The 7,487-nt window shown below is 39.5% G+C and overlaps 1 non-coding gene across 1 annotated transcript; it reads right to left on the minus strand.

Annotated features, from left to right (window-relative positions):
* Positions 1–1,099: 1,099 nt before the first annotated feature.
* LOC112731200 (small nucleolar RNA R71) lies at positions 1,100–1,207 on the minus strand. The gene has a single exon (XR_003166988.1). It is a non-coding gene; the product is annotated as a small nucleolar RNA R71 (small nucleolar RNA).
* Positions 1,208–7,487: the final 6,280 nt, after the last annotated feature.

A 7,487-nucleotide genomic window follows, 5' to 3' on the forward strand; every position in this document is an offset into this window, starting at 1 on the left:
ATTTCTTTTTCAAATCTTTTTTCAAATTAAATGTCAATCACATCTTTTTCAAAATCAATTTCAAAATTTTTCTAACTTCTTATCTGTTCAAAAATTAATTTTCAAATCTTTTTCAATTAACTACTTGACTTTTTGGTTGATTTTAAAAGTTTACTATTTCAATCATATCCTTTTCAAAACTACTTAACTAATTCTCTCTCTAATTTTCGAAAATCACATTCCTCTTTTTCAAAATTTCTTTTCAATTAACTATTTGTTTTAAATTTTAGTTTGATTTAATTTTATTTTTCTTTTTAAGTTTTCGAATTTTAACTTTAATTTCAAATTAAAAACAAAAATACTTTTATTTTAATTTATTTAATTTTCGAAATTCTCTCCCCCTTATCTCTTTCTAATTATTTTATTTATTTACTAACACTTCTCTTCATCTAAAAATTTGAACCCTCTCTTCCTCCTGGTGTTCGAATTTTCCTTCTTCTATTCTTTTCTTCTTCTACTCACTTAAAGGAATCTCTATACTGTGACATAGAGGATTTCATATTTTCTTTTCTGTTTTCTTCTTTTTCATATGAGCAGGAACAAGGATAAGAACATTCTTGTTGAAGCTGATCCTGAATCTGAAAGGACTCTGAAGAGGAAGCTAAGGGAAGCTAAAGCACAACTCTCTGGAGAAAATTTGACAGAAATTTTTGAAAAAGAAGGAGACATGGCCGAAAATAATTACAATGCAAGGAAGATGCTTGGTGACTTTACTACACCAAATTCTAATTTACATGGAAGAAGCATCTCAATCCCTGCCATTGGAGCAAACAATTTTGAGCTAAAGCCTTAATTAGTTTCTCTGATGCAACAGAACTGCAAGTTTCATGGATTTCCATTAGAAGATCCATTTTAGTTCTTAACTGAATTCTTACAGATCTGTGATAGTGTTAAGACCAATGGGGTTGACTCCGAGGTCTACAGGCTTATGTATTTCCCGTTTGCTGTAAGAGACAGAGCTAGAATATGGTTGGACTCTCAACCTAAAGATAGCCTGAACTCTTGGGATAAGCTGGTCACGGCTTTCTTAGCCAAGTTCTTTCCTCCTCAAAAGCTTAGCAAGCTTAGAGTGGATTTTCAAACCTTCAAACAGAAAGAAGGTGAATCCCTCTATGAAGCTTGGAAGAGATATAAGCAACTGACCAAAAAGTGTCCTTCTAACATGCTTTCAGAATTGACCATCCTAGATATATTCTATGATGGTCTGTCTAAATTATCAAAGATGTCAATGGACCATTCTGCAGGTGGATCCATTCACCTAAAGAAAACGCCTGCAGAAGCTCAAGAACTCATTGACATGGTTGCAAATAACCAGTTCATGTACACTTCTGAAAGGAATCCTGTGAGTAATGGGACGCCTCAGAGGAAGGGAGTTCTTGAAATTGATACTCTGAATACCATATTGGCTCAGAATAAAATATTGACTTAGCAAGTCAGTATGATTTCTCAGAATCTGAATGGATTGCAAGCTGCATCCAACAGTACTCACGAGGCATCTTCTAAAGAAGAAGCTTATGATCCTGAGAACCCTGCAATAACAGAAGTGAATTACATGGGGGAACCCTATGAGAATACCTATAATCTCTCATGGAGAAATCATCCAAATTTCTCATGGAAGGATCAACAAAAGCCTCAACAAGGCTTTAATAATGGTGGAAGAAACAGGTTTAGCAATAGCAAGCCTTTTTCATCATTCACTCAGAAACAGACAGAGAATTCTGAGCAGAATCCATCTAGCTTAGCAAATATAGTCTCTGATCTATCTAAGACCACTCTAAGTTTCATGAATGGAACAAGGTCCTCCATTAGAAATTTGGAGGCACAAGTGGGTCAGCTGAGTAAAAGAGTCACTGAAACCCCTCCTAGTACTCTCCCAAGCAATACAGAAGAGAATCCAAAAAGAGAGTGGAAGGCCATTACCTTGCTTGGTGTGGCCGAACCTAAAGAGGAGGAGGAGGACGTGAATCCTAGTGAGGAAGACCTCCTAGGACGCTCAGTGACCAATAAGGAGTTTCCCTTTGAGGAACCAAGGGAATCTGAGGCTCATCTAGAGACCATAGAAATTCCATTGAACCTCCTTCTGCCCTTCATGAGCTCTGATGAGTATTCATCCTCTGAAGAGGATGAAGACATTACTGAAGAGTAAGTTGCTAAGTACCTTGGTGCAATCATGAAGCTGAATGCCAAGCTATTTGGTAATGAGACTTGGGAAGATGAACCTCCCTTGCTCACCAATGAACTAAATGCATTGGATAGGCAGAAATTACCTCAAAAGAAATAGGATCCTGGTAAATTCCTAATTCCCTGTAACATAGGCACCATGACCTTTGAGAAGGCTCTGTGTGACCTGGGGTCAGGAATAAACTTAATGCCACTCTCTTTAATGGAGAAACTTGGGATCTTTGAGGTGCAAGCTGCCAGAATCTCTTTAGAGATGGCAGACAACTCAAGAAAATAGGCTTATGGACAAGTAGAGGATGTGTTAGTAAAGGTTGAAGGCCTTTACATCCCTGCTAATTTCATAATCCTAGACACTAGAAAGGATGAGGATGAATCCATCATCCTTGGAAGACCCTTCCTAGCCACAGCAAGAGCTGTGATTGATGTGGACAGAGGAGAATTGGTCCTTCAACTGAATAAGGACAACCTTGTATTTAAAACTCAAGGATCTCCTTCTATAACCATGGAGAGTAAGCATGAAGAGCTTCTCTCACTGCAGAGTCAACCAAAGCCCCACAGTCAAACTCTAAGTTTGGTGTTGGGAGGTCCCAACAATGCTCTGAACATCTGTGAGGCTCCATGAGAGCTCACTGTCAAGCTATTGACATTAAAGAAGCGCTTGTTAGGAGGCAACCCAATGTTATTTAATTATATCTATTTATTTTCTATTGTTATTTTATGTTTTTTTTAGGTTGATGATCATGTGGAGTCACAAAAACTACTGAAAAATAAAAAACAGAATGAAAAACAGCTTTAAAAATAGCTCACCCTGGAGGAAGAACTTACTGGCGTTTAAACGCCAGAAAGAAGCATCAAACTGGCGTTTAATGCCAGAAAGAAGCATCAAGCTGGCGTTAAACGCCAGAAACAACCACCAGACTGGCGTTTAACGCCAGAACAGAGCATGGAAGTGGCGTTAAACGCCATAAACAGGCTACATTTGGGCGTTTAACGCCAAAAACAAGCAGCAAGCTGGCGTTTAACGCCAAACATGCATGCTAAGGGCGTTTTACACGCCTAATTGGAGCAGGGATGTTAAGTCCTTGACCCCACAGGATCTGTGGACCCCACAGGATCCCCACATTTTCTTCTCTCATCTTCACACCTTTTCATAACTCCCTTCCACAAATACCCTTCACCAATCACCTCAATCACTCTTCCCCATCACCTCTTCACCACTCACATCCATCCTCTCTTCCCCAAAAACCCCACCTACCTCCAAAATTCAAACTCTTTTCCCTCCCAAACCCAACCCTAATGGCCGAACCCTAAACCTCCCCCCACTCATATATAAACCCCTCATTCCTTCTTCATTTTCACACAACGCAACCCTCTCTTCTTCCCCTTGGCCGAATACACACCTCTCTCCCTCTCCTCCATTTTTCTTCTTCTTCTCCTCCTTCTTTCTTTCTTCTTTTGCTCGGGGACGAGCAAACATTTTAAGTTTGGTGTGGTAAAAGCATAGCTTTTTATTTTTCCATAACCATCAATGGCACCTAAGACCAGAGAAACCTCAAGAAAGAGGAAAGGGAAGGCAATTGCTTCCACCTCTGAGTCATGGGAGATGGAGAGATTCATCTCAAAGGTCCATCAAGACCACTTCTATGAAGTTGTGGCCAAGAAGAAAGTGATCCCTGAGGTTCCTTTCAAGCTCAAAAAGAATGAGTATCCGGAGATCCGACATGAAATCCGAAGAAGAGGTTGGGAAGTTCTCACCAACCCCATTCAACAAGTCGGGATCCTAATGGTTTAAGAGTTCTATGCAAATGCATGGATCACTAGGAACCATGATCAAAGTGTGAACCTGAATCCAAAGCATTGGCTTACCATGGTTTGGGGGAAATACTTAGATTTCAGTCCGGAAAATGTAAGGCTGGCGTTCAACTTACCAATGATGGAAGAAAACGCACGCCCCTACACTAGAAGGGTCAACTTTGATCAAAGGTTGAACCAAGTCCTCATGGACATATGTGTAGAAGGAGCTCAATGGAAAGTTGACTCAAGAGGCAAGCCGGTTCAATTGAGAAGACTGGACCTTAAGCCTATAGCTAGAGGATGGTTGGAGTTTATTCAACGCTCAATCATTCGTACTAGCAACCGGTCTGAAGTTACTATAGACCGGGCCATCATGATCCATAGTATCATGATTGGGGATGAAGTAGAAGTTTAAGAGATTATACCTCAAGAACTCTACAAGGTGGCTGACAAGTCCTCCACTTTGGCAAGGTTAGCCTTTCCTCACCTCATTTGTCACCTCTGCAATTCGGCTGGAATTGACATAGAGGGAGACATCCTTATTAAAGAGAACAAGCCCATCACTAAGAAGAGGATGGAGCAAACAAGAGATCATGGACCTCAACAAGAACATGAGGAAATTTCTCACCATGAAATCCCTGAGATGCCTCAAGGGATGCACTTCCCTCCACAAAACTATTGGGAGCAAATCAACACCTCCCTAGGAGAATTAAGTTCTAACATGGGACAACTAAGGATGGAGCACCAAGAGCAATCCATCATCCTCCATGAGATTAGAGAAGATCAAAGAGCTATAAGGGAGGAGCAACAAAGACAAGGAAGAGACATACATGAGCTCAAGAGCACTATTGGTTCTTCAAGAAGAGGAAGACGTCACCCTCACTAAATATTATTGATAAAATGATGAAAAAGGAGAAATGTTATTGATAATATGAAAAATCATAAAATTGATTCTTGAAGCAAGAAAAAGCAGTGAATACAAAACCTTGCGAAAAAAAAAGAGAAGAGAAAAGAAAAATGGCGAAAAAAAAAAAGAAAAAGCAAGCAGAAAAAGCCAAAAGCTCTTTAAACCAAAAGGCAAGAGCAAAAAGTCAATAGCCCTTAAAACCAAAAGGCAAGGGTAATAAAAAGGATCCAAGGCTTTGAGCATCAGTGGATAGGAGGGCCTAAAGGAATAAAATTCTGGCCTATGCGGCTAAACCAAGCTGTCCCTAACCACGTGCTAGTGGCGTGAAGGTGTCAAGTGAAAACTTGAGACTGAGCGGTTAAAGTCAAGGTCCAAAGCAAAAAGAGTGTGCTTAAGAACCCTAGACACCTCTAATTGAGGACTTTAGCAAAGCTGAGTCACAATCTGAAAAGGTTCACCCAGTTATGTGTCTGTGGCATTTATGTATCCGGTGGTAATACTGGAAAACAGAGTGCTTAGGGCCACGGCCAAGACTCATAAAGTAGTTGTGTTCAAGAATCAATATACTGAACTAGGAGAATCAATAATACTATCTGAAATCTAAGTTCCTATAGATGCCAATCATTCTGAACTTCAATGGATAAAGTGAGATGCCAAAACTATTCAAGAGGCAAAAAGCTACTAGTCCCGCTCATCTGATTGGAGCTAAGTTTCATTGATATTTTGGAATTTATAGTATATTCTCTTCTTTTTTATCCTATTTGATTTTCAGTTGCTTGGGGACAAGCAACAATTTAAGTTTGGTGTTGTCATGAGCGGATAATTTATATGCTTTTTGGGATTGTTTTTACATAGTTTTTAGTATGATTTAGTTAGTTTTTAGTATATTTTTATTAGTTTTTAAATAAAATTCACATTTCTGGACTTTACTATGAGTTTTTGTGTTTTTCTGTGATTTCAGGTAATTTCTGGCTGAAATTGAGGGACTTGAGCAAAAATCAGATTCAGAGGCTGAAGAAGGACTGCAGATGCTGTTTGATTCTGACTTTCCTACACTCAAAGTGGATTTTCTGGAGCTACAAAGGTCCAAATGGCGCTCTCTTAATTGCGTTGGAAAGTAGACATCCAAGGCTTTCCAGCAATATATAATAATTCAGACTTTGCCTGAGTTTAGATGATGCAAACTGGCGTTCAACGCCGGCTCTCTGCCATATTCTGGAGTTAAACGCCAGAAACAGGTTACAAACTGGCGTTTAACTCCAAGAAAGATCTCTACACATGAAAGCTTCAATGCTCAGCTCAAGCACACACCAAGTGGGCCCGAAAGTGAATTTCTGCATCATTTACTCATTTCTGTAACCCTAGTAACTAGTTTAGTATAAATAGAACTTTTTACTATCATGTTAGGCGTCTGATCTTTGATTAGTTTTATGCTATCCTAGACCTTTATGGGGGCTGGCCATTCGGCCATGCCTGGACCTTGTTCTTATGTATTTTCAACGGTAGAGTTTCTACACACCATAGATTAAGGTGTGGAGCTCTGCTGTTCCTCATGAATTAATGCAGAGTACTATTGTTTTTCTATTCAATTCAAGCCTATTTCTTCTCTAAGATATTCATTCACACACAAGAACATGATGAATGTGATGATTATGTGACGCTCATCATCATTCTCACTTATGAACGCGTGCCTGATGGTGCACAAAATTGTGATCCCTGGTAATGGCTCCAAAAACTTGGTGCTCTAATCTTAATTCATAATTTTGTCATAACTTCGATACAACTAACCAGCAAGTGCACTGGGTCGTCCAAGTAATAAAACCTTACGTGAGTAAGGGTCGATCCCACGGAGATTGTTGGTATGAAGCAAGCTATGGTCATCTTGTAAATCTCAGTCAGGCGGATATCAAATGGTTATGGAGTTTTCGAATAATAATAATAAATAAACAGAAAATAAAGATAGAAATACTTATGTAAATCATTGGTGAGAATTTCAGATAAGCGTATAGAGATGCTTTCGTTCCTCTGAACCTCTGCTTTCCTGCTGTCTTCATCCAATCATTCATACTCCTTTCCATGGCAAGCTTTCTGTAAGGCATCACCGTTGTCAATGGCTACATCCCATCCTCTCTGTGAAAAAGGTCCAAATGCTCTGTCACGGCACGGCTAATCATCTGGAGGTTCTCGATCATACTGGAATAGGATTCACCCTCTTTTTGCGTCTGTCAATACGCCCAGCACTCGTGAGTTTGAAGATCGTCACAACCATTTGAATCCTCCTGACTGAGATTTACAAGATGACCATAGCTTGCTTCAAGCCGACAATCTCCGTGGGATCGACCCTTACTCACGTAAGGTTTATTACTTGGATGACCCTGTGCACTTGCTGGTTAGTTGTGCGGAGTTGTGACAAAGAGTTGAGATTACAATTGTGCGTACCAAGTTGTTGGCACCATTGATGATCACAATTTCGTGCACCAAAATATTAACAAATTGAGAATGCATATGAGAAACAACAAAACACACAAAACAAGAGAATTTAAATATCAGACCCAATAAAATCATC

Source organism: Arachis hypogaea, chromosome 12, assembly GCF_003086295.3.
Source record: "Arachis hypogaea cultivar Tifrunner chromosome 12, arahy.Tifrunner.gnm2.J5K5, whole genome shotgun sequence".
In the NCBI taxonomy this organism is placed as follows: Eukaryota; Viridiplantae; Streptophyta; class Magnoliopsida; order Fabales; family Fabaceae; genus Arachis; species Arachis hypogaea.